This window comes from Balaenoptera physalus (assembly GCF_965194825.1).
Source record: "Balaenoptera physalus genome assembly, chromosome: 10".
In the NCBI taxonomy this organism is placed as follows: Eukaryota; Metazoa; Chordata; class Mammalia; order Artiodactyla; family Balaenopteridae; genus Balaenoptera; species Balaenoptera physalus.
The window spans coordinates 21,894,161-21,911,736 of record NC_138889.1 but is presented as its reverse complement, the minus strand read 5'-3'; the positions used below and the strand labels follow the sequence as shown (position 1 = coordinate 21,911,736).

The 17,576-nt window shown below is 38.8% G+C and overlaps 1 long non-coding RNA gene and 2 pseudogenes across 3 annotated transcripts in view; 1 reads left to right on the top strand and 2 right to left on the bottom strand.

Moving 5' to 3' along the window:
- Nucleotides 1-17,576, top strand: part of LOC309667926 — a 614,088-nt gene that overhangs the window by 483,465 nt on the left and 113,047 nt on the right. The gene's annotated exons all lie outside the window — the stretch shown is intronic.
- Nucleotides 11,391-16,495, bottom strand: LOC309667903 (putative elongation factor 1-alpha-like 3 pseudogene; annotated as a pseudogene). The gene has a single exon. The product of its transcript is annotated as a putative elongation factor 1-alpha-like 3 pseudogene (transcript).
- The window catches only part of LOC309636401 (elongation factor 1-alpha 1 pseudogene), a 110,052-nt pseudogene continuing 105,940 nt past the window's right edge, over nt 13,465-17,576 (bottom strand). Inside the window, exon 2 of the transcript in view lies at nt 13,465-14,515. The product of the transcript in view is annotated as an elongation factor 1-alpha 1 pseudogene (transcript). The remainder of the gene's footprint in view (nt 14,516-17,576) is intronic.

Sequence of the window (17,576 nt, the reverse complement as noted above, 5' to 3'; positions counted from 1 at the left end):
TCCCCTGATCTTCACTGTGGTCATCTGCCTTTTCGTATCCTTGATGTTCATTCATTTTCTATTTTTTCTATCACATTATCTATTAATCTACTTTAACTAAATATTACACTGTTAACAATTGTTTAATCCTCTATTTATTCCGCTTAGAAATCAAGACCCTGTCAGGTAGCTTTTGGCTTAAGAAAATTAAAAATTGGAAACCTTTAAGCACAAATAATTACAACGTTTAATTCTCTTTTTCCTTTTATTTTTTCCAAAGCAAACATTTCTTTTTCAGTATTATCTGTAATATCGTGCAAAAGTAGATTCCTGGTGGACATAAATTTGAAGTATTCTAACTGTGGCATGATAGTACAATTGTCTGAGGCTTCATGAAAGAGAAAGACTATTAGATTCTAAAAAATCATCTCCCACTGGCTCTTGTCTGCTGTTATTCTGGTTATTCAATCTCTCTGTGAATCTAATTCTTAATTTAGGAGCTTCTAAATTCAAACCATGGTGCATTTTGTGCATCTGGCTGAAGTCACTGTGGGCAGCAGCACCACTGTGCCCAACCGAGAATCATTTGAGGGAAGTGAGGACACGGTCACACGGGTCCCTCGTGCTTGCTGTCTGCTTGCTGAGATGCCAGCCTCCTCCTCCAGGTGATGCCCTTGTTGAGGAGGCTTTGTGCCTTCTTTACCTCCTTCTCTGCAGTGCCCAGCACAGTGTCTGCATCCAAGAAATCAAGACCCTGTCAGGTAGCTTTTGGCTTAAGAAAATTAAAAATTGGAAACCTTTAAGCACAAATAATTACAAGGTTTAATTCTCCAAGAACTATTGGAACTGACTGTTGAAGGACATCCAAGAAATATTTGTCAGATGAATAAATACATTATGTAATTAATAAACTATATAACCTGGTTGTCAATTTCTGCCTGAAAGTAGCTTGCAGTTGAGAAGATGGAAAGGTAATATATTAAGTTTTCAGCTTCCCTGTAAATAAACTCTATTGATCATCCACTCCAATTCCACTCTCAACACTTCTACCCAAATGATCTTTTTTTGAATGTTTAGTGAAAAGCTTCTAGCAGAGACTGTAATCATTTTCTACTCTCTACCAGGACCTGCTTTCTGTGAGTGTGGACCGCTGCCCCTCACTTCAAAGCCTTTGTAGACACCCACCCCTCTGCCTGGGATGTCCTTCCTCTATCCGTCCACCTGACAAACTCCTGGGCAGAGAGGCTGAGAGTATTAGCATAAGAAGCTATTGTTGCAACCAGAGGTTTTGGTTTAACCAAAAGTTTTGGTAGGTGGTTTTGATTTCACCTATCTCTTGTGTGATAGGTACAATTTTTAATTTCCTAGATCTCAGCTATTTCCTTTGTAAAATGTGGGTAAAGCTGATCTTGATGGACTAGTGTGAAGATTTAGTGAGATATTATATAAACATGGCACGGTTATAGGCCCTTAGTTAGTGCTCAGTAACGACAGCTGCTATCACCACCAGCAGCACCACCACCAGAACCACCATTTTCACCATCGTCATTGTCGTCCTTCAACAGTCAGTTCATAGATGCTCTCCTCTGTGAAAGCCTCCTAGACTCTGGGCAGCATTAGCTATTCCCTTTCATGCATCCTTGTAGCACATTATACACCCAGTTCTCATTGCATTATATCGTCTTTGTTCCTTTTCATATCGGTTCTCTATGGGGCTGAGCTACTTACTGACAGTAACCTTGTCTTATTACTGTCTAACCTTATTAGACAGTAACCTTGTCTTAAACTTGCTCTCTAGTATCTAGCATCTAACACTGGGCCTGTCACCTAAGATTAGCTCATTAAATGTGTATTGAATGACTACAGGAATAAAATAAACTTTTACTTAGGCATAAAGTTGGCATTCACCATATATCCGAAAAAGTAACATGAAAATGATAGACCCAAGTCTGGGAGACTGAATACAGGTGTAACAATAGTAAATATGGAGATTCAGTAGGATCATATCATTTGTAAGATCTATGTGCAATTATAGTAAATTGGGACTACTTTACACATCAATATACAAGGTAAATTTATGTTCATTTATACCACTTGGAATATTATTTTAAATAATTGCAAAAATTGTAGGGTTTTTTTTTTAACATGTTGTTGGATATATCTTAATTTTTTTTTTTTTTTGAGATGGTTTTTTGGTCAAGAATGCAATCCCTGATCAAAATATTACCTCTCTGAGAGACTGCAACTGCTTTAAACTTGTTTTATTATAAGGTTTTTTTTTTTAAATTTTTATTTATTTATTTATTTATTTATTTATTTATTTATTTATTTATTTATTTATTTATTTATTTTTGGCTGTGTTGGGTCTTCGTTTCTGTGCGAGGGCTTTCTCTAGTTGAGGCAAGCGGGGGCCACTCTTCACCGCGGTGCACGGGCCTCTCACTATCGTGGCCTCTCTTGTTGCGGAGTACAGGCTCCAGACACGCAGGCTCAGTAGTTGTGGCTCACGGGCCCAGTTGCTCCGAGGCATGTGGGATCCTCCCAGACCAGGGCTCGAACCCGTGTCCCCTGCATTAGCAGGCAGATTCTCAACCACTGCGCCACCAGGGAAGCCCTATTACAAGGTTTTAAGGCACTATTTTTTTTTAAGAAAAATGGAGTCTGCCTGACTTTCATTATGTTTAGAATCATCATTCAGTAGTTACCAACTCTGCAAAACTTGAGGTCAAGGAGGCAAGTATGAGAGATGCCATTTTGAATCTCTCTCTCCTTATGGCACTCTCTGGTCACTCTCAACAACTTCTTCATCTCCTTCTCACCTCTGAAAGGCTAAAAGCTGATACCAGGAGTTGGGGATGGGGGGATGATTGCTCAGCTGATATTTCAGTAATTTCTGTTGCTTTTGTGGGAATTAATTGGAAATATCTAAGTGGTTAGAAGGTTTGACACTCATTCCTGCATTTATTACAGAAACCCAGATTTCTGGGATGCCTGGGCTCAAATTTGCTTGGATAGCATTTCAAAAGAAAACAGAGGTCGTCTTGAGCTTTGGAGACCCAAGTACATGGTGACTTGGGAGGCCATCGATAATAGAAAGAACATGGGCTTTGGAGTCAAGGAGGTCTGCAGATGTAAACTCAGTTCTGTCACTGCTAGTGTATTCATTTTTCTAAGCCTTCATTTCCTGATCTTGTATCTAGGTAATTATAATATCTACTTGTAAAGGGTTCTGGTGATGAATAAATATGATGATATCCATTAAGCGTCTAGCATAGTTCCTGGCCCATTTATTATTCAATTTCAATATAAAAGGAAGAGACTGGGGAAAAAAAAGAAAGATGAAAAGGGAACCTATAGGTTGAAAGAGACTTAGAGGACACAACAACTAACTACATATATGGAGCTTATTGGGGTCCTCATTTTAACGACTGGGAAATATACTGGGAAGTTTAAATGATGAGTAGACATTTGATGATATTAAGGAGTTATTAACTTTTTAAGTTGTGATCATGGTATTGTTATGTTTAAAAAAATAAGTTCCTAACTTTTAGAAATACATACTGAAATATTTATGAATAAAACAAAAATTTGCTTATAAACATTTCCACAATAAAAAGTTGTACCTATACACTGCTCTTTTTAAAATTCAAGCCTGTCTATATAGATACAAATAAAACTTTGCAAGCAAATAAAATATTCCTGCACATGTGCACTGGGATAAATTAAATGCCAGGCAAGGTTCAGGCACATCTGCTCTGTTTCTACTCTCACTGGCATTAATAATCATGTGGGAAAGAGTAACATCGTGCTGTGATATTTCACTGTAGGTATTTTTGGTGTTTTTTGTATATCATGAGTGCTTCTTTTCTGACATTATGAAATAAATGCAAGCAATTCTTAGATACTGTAATTCATATTTAAAATAAAAATTAGCACTATTCCTCTTTTAAGCCTCTAGATTTGTTTAATTTTTGACCGTCCTAAGATTGCAAGGTGAGCTGTCAACAAATAAATACACTTTCAAAACTACTGGTCTGTGGAAGTCATGATCTTATTGCTTCTGTACAACCAGAACAAAAGAAATATTGTGGATGCTAAGTTTGATATAAATCTGAATACACTCAAATACAAGATTTTGTATTTATCTGTGTATTATTCTCATTGACTGATTATAATAACAAGTTATACACTTCGGGGAAAAACTGTCTAGCAGGAGAGGAACAGACGAAAACAAGGTTTGGTTCCTCTGTGAAATGATTTCACTAAGCTATCTTCCTCAGACGTCAAGGATCACTGAGGTGGGAGTCACTCCTGCCTGCCCTCCCATTCTCACTGACAACCACACCTTATATTTTAGAAAAGTCAGGTTAATGTACACTCTTCTCTTTGCTTTCTGTGCTGATGTCTCCTAACTCTTCATCAGCATAAGCTTCACCTCCTTTTCTCCAGCTTCAGAGGAAGATGGTCTCTTTTCATCAATCTCCTGATTGTTCTACCTTTACTGTTCATCTAGGTTTGAAAAAAAATTCTTTTTTTACATTGTGGTAAAACACACATAACATAAAACTTACCATCTTAACCATTTTTGAACGTACAGCTCAGTAGTGTTAAGTATATTCACAGAAGTCTTTTCATCTGGCAAAACTGAAATTCTATACTCATGAAGCAATAACTCCCATATCCTGAAGTAATAGTTCAAACTTACTTTCCTGGCTTTCTTACCTCTTCCTCACCCACTACAACCAAGATCCTCTTTGTTTACTTTACTTTTCTCCAAGGTCTGCTAGCAGACCCTATTTTTTGGTAGCATTTCACATTCCCACTCCTACCCCCCCCCCCCAATCCCCCCACCACCACAGTAATAACACTCTCCTGGCTCCACTCCTGTCTTACTGAATGCTCCTTCTTCGTTTCCACTGTTAAGTGTTGCTAAATGTTCCATTGCTAAACATTCTCTAAATGTTATTATTTGTTGGCTTCTTTCTGCCCTTGGCTTTTATCTCATTCTACACCCATCTTGGGTAATCTCACTCACCCACTCCCATGACCTCAATTTTGAAGTTTCCTACATCTATATAAACTCCAACCCAGGTCCCTTGCAAGATTTATTTTATTACTACTCTGTGCCAGACACTCTTACAGCACTACACTTTCAGAGTTGAATAAGAGAGACATGGACAAGCTAAGTAGCTGCAAAAGAAGCTCTGCCTATTATAATGATAATATCGTACTTCTTTTTTAAACTTATAATCATATTCTAAAGCCATCATTCATTATTTTTTTGGCTTCTGTGATGCCACAGTATCTTTTTAAAACCATATTTACATCTTCTTCTCAGCATCCAGAGCTGGTTTTTGGGTATCCTCCTATCTTCCAGTTACACCATCTTCTTGGTGTCCCACCCAGTCCCCGGGCTTTTGAAACACTACACAGGGGTGACTTTCAAATCTTTATCTACAGCTCTGACCTCTCCTTGGAGCTCCAGACATGTACACCCATTTGCCAACTTGACATCTCCTCTTGGATTCAATAGTTATCTCACATTTCACATGGTCCCATAGAAATTCCCATTTTCCTCTCTCCAATCTGCTCCTTTCTCAACAAATATTTCCAACATCCACACATTGCACATGCTGAACATTCAGCAGTGTTCTTTGATTCCACTTTCTCTCTTGTTCCCCACGTTTAATCTACCACCAAGTCCTTTTTAACTCTACTCACACGTCCCAGTTCCCTCTGCTTCTCTGCATCTCTACTGCCATCACCCTAGCCCACCTGATTGATCCCTCCCATGAGGACGACTGCAATAGCTTGCCAACTTCTTTCTACTTCTGCTCCTGTCCACCTTCCACAAAGAAGCCCATGATCATCTAAAAATATACACCAGACCATATCACTCGCCTGCTTAAAACCATGCAGTGACTTCCTATGGTGCTTAAAATAAAACCCAAATCTGTTGCCTCAGGTCACATGTCCTTTGAATTCTAGTCTGGGTCTACCTATTAAACTTAGTCTCTTACCCCTCACCATCTTAACGCTGTTCACTGGCCTTGTTTCCATTTCTTGAGCTGGTTAAACTTTTATCTTCTTAGCTCCAGCTGTCCCTTAGCCTGGAATGCTTACCCCCCAATCATAGAATGACTGTTTTTTCTTGTCATTCAGATTCTGCTCAGAGAGGTCTTTCTTTCCATGTAATTTCAAGTAGCCATTGGCCAGTATCTCTTATGTCAGCCTATTTTCATTTTTGCACAGTGCTTAACATTATCTTCTATTTTTCTTGTTTGTCTCTTTACTTGTCTGGTAATTATCTATCTGCCTCTGCTAGGATGCTCTGTGAGACCAGAGATCTTGTCTCTTTGGTTCATTCCTGTATTCCTAGAGGTAGACAGTATCTGGTACTTAAAAGGTACTTTTATAATGTTTGAATGAATGAATAAAATGTCTCCAGACCTCAAACTTTCTAATTCAATCTCTAAACAGCTGCCAAAGTGAGCTCCTCAAACTCCTGTCTCACCAAGTAATTCCCTACTTGAAACATTCCAGAGATGCCACATTGCCAAGAGAATATAATCCACACTGCTCAGCATAGCGCACAAGACACCACATGACCTGGTCTCTCCTTGCCTCTCCCATCTCATTTCTTACTCATTTCTTACTCTTACTCATTTCTTACTCTCATTTCCCATCTCATTAGGCACCTGCAAGATGCCTAATGACCAGCATGTCCAAGATGTCATGCTGTTTCACATTCCTGGGTCTTTGATCCACTTTTTCAAGTCTGGACTGTCCTTTCTCCCCATTACTCCTCTCACTCCAACCCCCTTATTTACTCAGTTTTTAAGATACAGCTCAGGTCAGGAAGCCATTCTGACCCCCCTATTATCCCAGACTCCAATCTTTTCCTCTATCAATTATACTTGCCTCCATAATAGCTGCTTAACTCTTAACTGCTCCTACTTGCTTTCATGTCTGTCTTTCCACTTGGATTATAAATTCCATGAGGGCAGGCATAGTGTTATATATCTTTTCATATTACATATCATAGTGTGTATATAATTCTATTCCCGGATATGACTCATGGTTGGCACTTGCACATGTTAGTTGACTGATTCACTGAATATATGGGTCAAATTATATTACTTATCATAAAAATGCAAGAAACTTGAAAATGCTTGATATCACTTGCCATTGGGTTAACAGATGCTACTCATTATGCTGTGTTTACTGTAGCTCAGGCCCCACTGCATGATAACTTAGATGAGTGAAGATGAGTGTTTTCAAACTCTTAAGGAAAATGTGCTCTGGGAGAACATAGTCAATTTATCGCCTAAAACCAATTCTTAGATCATCACAGCGGAAATGAATGGGCCTGACAAGAGTTTGAAATACTAAAGGAAAAGTTGATTAAAGAAGGCTTCATGAATGATTAATTATAAAATTTAATATCTGTGGGAGAGAGTTTTACTGACATTTAAATAAATGCCAACAAAACAAGCTGCAGTTAAGCACTTGCCATAGCAAATAAAGCATCATCAAGGTATTTGTTCTGAATCACAATTATATAAAAATGGAATGTGCAACTCTGAAATAAATGTTCATTTATTAGGTTAGGTGTGACTCATTGGTTAAAGTCTTACATTTTGGACACTTGTTTTTACATGACAATTGCAAGTCTTGCTATGCAAAGGTGAGTGTACTACACCTCCTTTCTCTGGGCTCCCAGCCCATCTTCAGTCTACTGCTTTCTGGTTTCCAGTTATCTCTGCTTTAACTGACACCTTTTCATAAAGTCTCCAGTGACCTTCTGATGAACATATCCAATGCCCCAGGTTACTCGAATCTTTGGGGCTTTTAATCCATTGATTCAATTAGTATTTATTTATCATCCACTCTGTGTTAGTGTTAGGCACTGATGTGACACATGGTAATAAAAAAAAAAGAAAGGACCCTCCCCTCCAAAAACCAAACAAACAAACGAACAAGAACCCACCCAAGAAAATCCCCAAACACACACCCAGACACACACAGGAAACCAAGGATAAAAACAAAAATCAAACCAAACCAAATGACAAACTAAACAACTAAACAACAGACTAAACTACAAAACAAACTTGGTTCCTGACCTCAAATATTCTATCATCTAGTAAGAAAATAGACATTAAATAAATAAGTACAGAGATAAACATTTAATTAAATTGTGATGAGTGCTATGAAAAGTGAAGCACATCATGTTCTGAGAAACTGTAACAGGGTACCCAATTTGAATTGAGGATAAAGGCAGAACCTCTGAGGAAGAGACTTGAAGGAGGAGAAGGGAGAAAAAGTCCAAATGGAGAGAGAAAAATAAATAATAGCTTGGAAAATATGTTTGGTTGGCTAACACGTGAAGAATATGAATCCTGTTTGGCTTGATCATTTCCCCAAAGCAGCAGATGAAGAGGAGGAATTGTCAGCTATCACAAATAAACTAAACAGTCATGGGGATACACAGGATACAGTCAAAGAGAAAGCATTCTGGAGCCATATTTTAAAGCAGATAAGAGAGACTAGCTTGCAACATTTTCTTCATTTTGAGGTAATTCAGAGAAAAAGGAGAGAAAGCCAAATTGCTTAAGCATGCATATAAAGAATGTGGAGTGTATTATGCAGATACGCCATCAGAAGAAAGAAAAGAAGTTAGGTACCTGTCAAGACACTGATTCTGCTACATTCCATCCAACACACAAGGGAATTTCTGGGAAGCTGTTTTTCCTTCTGACATATAGCAGACCTTCCCTTAATCCTTGATGGTACATAAATGTTGGGCACATCCATGGCCTCAAGGTTGGGGAAGATGAAGTCATTGGCTGAAAATTGTGTTATACGTCTAGGATTGCAAACAATAAGTATGAAAGAGAAACTGATAGGTTTTGCAGAAATGAAACTTCCTTTGTGTGGTTAGTACATGTGATTAAACAAGAACTGCAAAGTGTACTCGCCACCCTGTTTGGGCTTTTCTGGATCTTTGGCACTTTCATTCCTTGTACAGAAATAGGGGAAAAGTCTTTCTCTTTTTAAAAATTAAAAAAAATTTCCTAAGGCAGTAGTTCTCAACCTTGTCTACACAACAAGATTACCTTGGATCACTTTGAAAATTCCATGTGCCTTGGAAGCACTTCAGGACCTCCTTATCAGTGTGTCTGGGATGGGTTCAGGGATCAATATTTTAAAAAGCTTCCCAAGTGATTCTGATGTGCTGCCAAGTTTAAGACCTATTTTAGTAAGTAAGTCTTTATTTATCTATTCTCTCTTTCTTCTTTTTAAAATAATCCCTTTTCTGAAAATTAAATGAGCGTTGAAATAAACCCCAAACTTAAATGATCAGATTTCTTAAAATAAAAAGGAGGAGCTTAGAAACTTCCACTAGAATGTTTGTGATCTTACTGTCCTGCCCTCAACACCCTGCTTTGTAGGTGGTGATGAGTAGCTGGGCCACAGGTCCCCATAGGCGAGTCTGACTTTGGCTGGAGGACTTGTTAGGGTTTCCCAAATATTCTCACTCACCACAGCCTCTGTACGACTCCAGATGTCTACAACGGTCTTCTGTCTAGTATTCTCTGCCTTTGACAGACCACATGTCCTAACCAGGCCTTCTGAAAATTGGGCCCCTGGAGCCATACCAGCTTCCCCCATTTGCCATTACTTCCCTTCACTTTGCTCTCAGTTTCCTCTAGCAGATGTCAACACACAGGTGTACAACCCTTTATCTGCAACCCTTGGGGCCACATGGGTCCTGGAATTCAGCAAGTCTATGTCTTAGACTTTGGAAAGGTAGATTCTGCATTCCACATCTTACATACTTCCCCTAGTGTGGCTGGAGGGGCACCCTGTAATCAAGCACTTGCATGTTCTTCAGGAAACACAGGATTACTCCCATGAATTGGGATGAATAAGGACTACAAACAGTCTCATGTCTATTCAGTTCAAGTTTTGCCACCAAATGATACTGCTAGAACTTTATGAATAAAAAACTTTAGGAATGGAGGACCTGTGGTAGCTGCATTATTTAAAACTTGTTTTGCAAGATTGCCTTTTCACTGACTTTACTGGTTTTTCTCATTGCTTATAACAGAAACATTGTAACATGAAGTTAAACGGATTTCCATTGTCAGTTGCTTTGAGTGTTAATACTTTCCATTTGGTCAGAAATGGAAACCCCAGATAACCCCAGATTTTTTTGTTGGGGGGAGAATAAAACTAAAATAGATTAAACAAACAGACCTTTAGAAGCTGTTACCATTGAACCCTGGTGACTCAAGTTCAGAAAATGAAAGAGCTGACTTAAACCTCAGGTGGGCCATTTCACCCATGGTCATCTTAGTAACTCTCTTCAGCCTTCAGCTGTCTTTCCCCGCTCTAATTTTACGTTATTTAGTCTTCATAGTTGTATTAGCTGAATTTCTGTTATATTGGCCTTCCTCATATCTGTCAGGACATGGGGCTGGGGGTGTCGGGGGGGGGGGAGGTGGGCATGTTGTGGAGACTGAACTGTTAAATATCATGTGACCTCGTTGTTTTCACAGGCTGGTGAGGCCCAAGAGAACTCTGAGTTATGTGTGAAGAGTAGATTTTTCTTCCCTGTGTGCCCCTTAGATCATGTGGTATAGTTCATGGGTGGTTTAAAAAATCCTATTGTTTTCTTCATAGTTGATAGTACAATTTCTTTTGGGAATAAGTGGTCTTAAAAGAAGAAAATACCTTGGAGCATTTGGGTATGAAAAAATAGGCCCACCGTAGGATTCAGAATGTGGGGCAGAACAAATGGAGGGTAGAATGACTTTCCATTAAAAAAAAAAAAAAAATGATGGTGGTAGGAGGGGACAGAAGGGAGAGAGAATGGCTGAGCAACGCGGAAAATCAGCCAAAAGACTCTCTAGAACAGAATGACTATTAATTCCAGTTGTGATGGGTCATCAGTGCAAACCCAATCTATTTCTTAATGTCTCTAAACTTTTTGTAACATCTGCTACACAAAGGCTTTGTGTGCATAATTTTGTTTGTGTGTGTGTGTATGTAAAACTAAGAAAGGTAGCTGAAAAACCCATGCAGTGACGAGCAAGCTGCAAGATACCAAGTGGAGAACAAGAAGTCAGCTGAAGCAGGAGGTAGTTATGAGAATATAAGCCCCCCAGGAATGCACAGAAATCTTGGACAGGGATTTGGACTTTCAACATGAGGTATGCTGGAGACCAGTCTTGTCTAGATTTTAAGAGGCAAGTTGACCCTGGATGTCATCTAAATTAAGTAATAAATGCTCTACAAAGGTTACAAATGACATTACAAAATGATAAACACTGGACTTAGCAGAATGTTACAATTATCTGTAAAATGGAAAGAGTCCTGGAGAAGAAATTCAAAGTCCTGGGTTTGAATTCTTTTTTTTTTTCTTCAACTCCCAGCATCTTTATTTTTCCTAGAATCTAGATACGATGAACTCTAGCAGGGCAGTTATTACTATTTAAGCCTTACACTTTAGATTCTTTAAACTACTTCAATATTTGTAAATCTGAGAATGCACATTCCAATAACCGCGAAACTAAAATTTGAGATTATACGAAAAAATTTACTCAATGTTGATGTGACTACACAAAATTTTGTGTGCAACACATGGACTTTAATATTGCAGAATTTGGCCTTTTTTTTAAACTGAAGTATAGTTGATTTACAATGTTGCAATTGTTTCAGGTGTACAGCAAAGTGATTCAGTTATATGTATACATACATATATCTATTCTTTTTCAGATTCTTTTCCATTATATGTTATTATAAGATATTGAATACAGTTTCCTGTCCTATACAGTAAATCCTTGTTGTTTATCTATTTTATGTATTGTAGTGTGTATCTGTTAATTCCAAACCCCTAATTTATCCCTCCCCCTCCCCCTTCCCCTTTGGTAACCATAACTTTGTTTTCTATGTGTGTGAGTCTATTTTTGTTTTGTAAATAAGTTCATTTGTATCATTTTTTAAGATTCCACATATAAGTGATATCATATGATATTGGTCTTTGTCAGACTGACTTCACTTAGTATGATAACTTCTAGGTCCAGCCATGTTGCTGCAAATGTTAATATTTAATTCTTTTTAATGGCTGAGTAATATTCCATTGTATATATATATACCACATCTTCTTTATCCATTCATCTGTCAGTGGGCACTTAGGTTCCTTCCATGTCTTGGCTATTGTAAATAATGCTGCTGTGAGCATTGGGGTGCATGTATCTTTTCAAATTAGAATTTTCATCTTTTCTGGATATATGAATTTGGCCTTCTTACAAGAGCTTAGCTATAAACAAAAATACTTTTTGCTTGTCTGCCCTAACCTATGAAGGGTTGCAACCAACAGACTCCCTCCCACAGCTTTTCACTGTGTCCCTAAAAAACATAGATGATTCTTCCTCTTAGACAAGGGAGAAGAAAACCAAAATTCCCACCCACAAAAAAATGTTAACCCAGAATTATCAAATTTTGGTTTCAACAGATAAAACACCAAAAATAGTTTATAGGAAACACTTACTTAAATCTTTTACCTAAGTAGTACTATAGGAATTTACAGTCTTGACCAAAAGAGGACACAGGTTTCTCATTAAACTTTATTTTAATGGGTCTCAAAATTCTGTGACAGATTTTTGGTCAAATTGTTTCTATTAAAAATTACTGATTTTAAAAACTAATAACTTAAAACTGCCATACACACACAAAAACAAGTGGTCCACAACACATTTTCCTTTCTTTCTGAAAGTTTTACGATGCATTATCATTAACCAGTCTTTTACTGTTAAACTTAAATGGCCAACAGAAACAAACAGTCCTGAGAATGTTCTTCCGCAACTGATTAAGACTGGGGTGTCATGTATTAGGGATATTATTCACTTAGCCTTCTGAACTTTCTGGGTCATCCACTGCTTTGATGACACCCAAGACACGTCTGTCTCATGTCACAAACAGCAAAATGATCCAGAGGAGGATTGTCAGAAAAGCTCTCAAAATACATGGGCTTTCCAGCAACTATATGAACCATGCCAGCATCACCAGCTTTACAGAATTGGGAACCATCTTCCAGCTTCTTCCCAGAATAGCAGTCAACCTTCCTCTTCAGCCCAGCAAACTTACAAGCAACATGAGCTATTTGACAATCCTGCACAAGTGCATAGCCAGCACTGATTTGGCCTGGATGGTAAAGGATAATCACCTGAGCTGTGAAGCCAGCTGCTTCCATTGGTGGGTCATTTATTTATTTATTTATTTTTGGCTGCGCTGAGTCTTGGTCGTTGCCTGCAGGCTTTCTCTACTTGCGGAGACTGGGGGCTACTCTTTGTTGCAGTGCGCGGGCTTCTCATTGTGGTGGCTTCTCTTGTTGTGGAGCACGGGCTCTAGGCATATGGGCTTCAGCAGTTGTGGCGTGTGGGCTCAGTAGTTGTGGCTCATGGGCTCTAGAGAGCAGGCTCAGTAGTTGTGGCGCACAGGCTTAGTTGCTCCGCGGCATGTGGGATCTTCCCGGACCAGGGATCGAACACGTGTTCCCTGCATTGGCAGGTAGATTCTTAACCACTGTGCCACCAGGGAAGTCCCTGGTGGGTCATTTTTGCTGTCACCAGCCACAGTACCACAACAAACATCTCTGACAGACATGTTCTTGACATTGAGGCCCACCTTGTCCCAAGATAGAGCTTCACTCAAAGCTTTAGGATGCATTTCAACAGACTTGACTTCAGTTGTAACGGTGACTAGAGCAAAGGTGACCATTATGCTGGGTTTGAGAACACCATTCTCCACAGGGACAGTGTCAATACCACCAATTTTGTAGACACTAGACACCCTGGAGGAGCAGACGCAAGGGTTTGTCAGTTGGAAGACTTGGTGGCAGGATGCAATCCAGAGTTTCAAGAATCGTGGTTTCACTGGCATTGCCATCTTTATGAGTGACTTTCCATCCTTTGAGTCAAAGCATGTTTGTACTTGGCTGCAGCATGTTGTCATCATGCCAACCAGAAACTGGCACAAATGACACTGTGTTGGGGTTGTAGCCAATTTTCTTAATGTAGGTGCTGACTTTCTTAGCGATTTCCTTGTATCTCTTCTGGCTGGCGGGTGGCTCAGTGGAACCCATTTTAACACCAACAATTCACCCACAGTCTGTAAGCCAGAAGTGCATGCTCACAGGTCTGCCCATTCTTGGAGATCCCTGCTTCAACTTCACCAACACCAGCAGCAGCAGTCAGCACAGCACAGTCAGCCTAGGGTGTGCCTATAGGCATGTTTTTGGTAGTCTCTGTGTCCTGGGGCATCAATGATACTACTTGCTGGTCTTGAATTTCTACAGGGGAATATCAGTGGTGATACCAAGCCCATGTTCAGCTTTCAGTTTGTCCAATACCCAGGCATACTTGAAGGAGTCCTTTCTCATATCAGCAGCCTCATTCTCAAATTTTTCTTTGATTCTTTTGTTGATCCCACCACATTTGTAGACCAGATGGCCAGTGGTGGTAGACTTGCTCTAATCTATGTGTCTGGTGACAACAATATTGATATGAATTATTTTCTTTCCCACTTTGGCTTAGATTTAGTTGTGATACTTGTGATCTGGTGGCAAATCTGTTGTGAAAAAGTAGGTTTGAATTCTGTGGCATTAAGTAATTATGTGACTTTGGGAAGATGCTTAATTACTCTGAGCTGCAGTTTTCTTACCTGTCAAAGGATAGAAGAAATTAATTATTGGTTCTCTTATCTGTAAAATGGCTCCAATGGTAATTAAGATGCCTTAGGAAGGAGCACAGAATTGGAATCAGGAATATACACATAAAATATACCTATGTTTGCATACTGCTCTTGCCACGCTCTGGCTGTGTGACCTTCAGTGAGCTACTTAAATTCCTAAGCCTTGGTTTCTTCATCTATAATAATTAAAAAGTAGTAATAATAACACCTATGCCTCAGATGGTTCTGAAAGGATTAAATATTTTAGCCTAGGTAGAGATGCTTGATAAATATTAGGCCCATCTCTTTCAGATTTAAATTCAATTTGTTTGCTCAGTTTCCTTCTTCATGGCCTTGAAAGAGAAAAATTTCTGGTTCTGTTTTGCAGGGTGGCCCAACTTCATACCAACTTACCTCTGTTGAGCAGAAAAGGAAATAACATTAATTCATCTTTGCATTTGCCAATTATATGGAATTTAACAGCAATATTAAAATCCGTACGCTGCTATGGTTACTGGTATAATGTACTAAGTATTAACCGAGAAAGCTCTATTTAAGAATGGCATCCAGAGAGGTGGTAAATTTTGCCTACAGATTCTTTCATTGCTATGTAGCTTCTATATCTACTGTAAAGATAATACTTTCCCAGTGTCAATTCGAAGTCCCAAGTCTCTTTGTATTAATAATCCTGGAAGACACAGTGGTAGTGGAACTCTTGCTCACTTTTTTTTCCCCTGGGAATAATTGGAGGCTGTAGCCATCACCCACCTCACTCTTAACCCCAATAATCTAGGAATAACTCCATTTAGGTTTATAGTAAAAGGCGGCCCAAAGCAAAGAAGGTATGAAACGCTCAGTTTTCCTATGCAAATGGGAAGTCCATTTCTTGATTTGGATCATGCCCTAACTTTCTTCTCACTAAATAGCCAGCCATCATAAGGATGCCTTGGACAGGACTTTATCTCACTAAATACTGCTTTTGCAGTATTGTTGAAGAACAGCTAGAGCAAGGGCACAAGTCTGTCCGTCTCACTTCTGTCTATATTTCTTGGGTGACTACACTTTCTGTCTCCCTAGGTTCCTAGTATCATGAAAGGGGAAAGGGAGCTCTTCCCAGTACCTAAGAAGTGTTGATGGGCCACTTTTTCTGTCCTAAATCTTGTATTTCCTATTGGCCTCATGACATATCCATTTCACCCACAGTGTGTATCTGAGCTTTACCTACCTAAGAAAGTTAGATTTAGGGGAGTGGGTCTGAGAATGGGTGGAAAGCGATGTACAAATATATTATTCTTAATTTTGGTTCACATTTTCAACTGTTATCTTAATGGGATGACTATATACTGCATTGACCGAACCCCTTTATAATCACTCCTAGGTTGAAATGATAGTGCTAAGCTGATGAAGAATTTCCAAATGATTATTGTATTTCAAAAGATGCTCTTCTAGGCATTATGTTAATATGTGCGGCCTGTATTTCTGACCTAATATTTCTTTTTATTTGTATGATTATGAAAGTTTCTCTACCATGTTGTCATTAGGATGGTAATGGAGTACAAAGATAGTTGGTGCTGATTCAATTTATTTTGCCCTGGAAATACACAATGCCCTAAATTATAAATATACCTTAAACTGAGAGGTTAAGTGTTTCAGTGTAGATATAACATCAACACTATGTCTTAGATTTTTTTTAAACATCTTTATTGGAGTATAATTGTTTTAAAATGGTGTGTTAGTTTCTGCTTTATAACAAAGTGAATCAGCTATACATATATATATATCCCCATCTCCTCCCTCTTGCATCTCCCTCCCACCCTCCCTATCCCACCCCTCTAGGTGGTCACAAAGCACCGAGCTGATCTCCCAGGGCTATGTGGCTGCTTCCCACTAGCTATTTATTTTACATTTGGTAGTGTTTATATGTCCATGCCACTCTCTCACTTCGTCCCAGCTTACTCTTCCCCCTCCCCGTGTCCTCAAGTCCATTCTCTACGTCTGTGTCTTTATTCCTGTCCTGCCCCTAGGTTTGTCAGAACCATTTTTTTTTTTTTTTAGATTCCATATATGTGTTAGCATACGGTATTTGATTATTTCTTTCTGACTTACTTCACTCTGTATGACAGACTCTAGGTCGATCTACCTCACTACAAATAACTCAATTTCGTTTCTTTTTATGGCTGAGTAATATTCCATTGTATATATGTGCCACATCTTCTTTATCCATTCATCTGTCGATGGACGCTTAGGTTGCTTCCATGTCCTGGCTATTGTAGAGCTGCAATGAACATTGTGGTACATGACACTTTTTGACTTATGGCTTTCTCAGGGTATATGCCCAGTAGTGGGATTGCTGGGTCATATGGTAGTTCTATTTTTAGTTTTTTAAGGAACCTCCATACTGTTCTCCATAGTGGCTGTATCAATTTACATTCCTACTAACAGTGCAAGAGGGTTCCCTTTTCTCCACACCCTCTCCAGCATTTATTGTTTCTAGATATTTTGATCATGGCCATTCTGACTGGTGTGAGGGGATACCTCATTGTAGTTTTGATTTGCATTTCTCTAATGATTAGTGATGTTGAGCATCCTTTCATGTGTCTCTTGGCAATCTGTATATCTTCTTTGGAGAAATGTCTATTTAGGTCTTCTGCCCATTTTTGGATTGGGTTGTTTGTTTTTTTGATATTGAGCTGCATGAGCTGCTTGTAAATTTTGGAGATTAATCCTTTATCAGTTCCCTCATTTGCAAATAATTTTCTGCCATTCTGAGGGTTGTCTTTCATCATGTTTATGATTTCCTTTTCTGTGCAAAAGCTTTTAAGTTTCATTAGGTCCCATTTGTTTATTTTTGTTTTTATTTC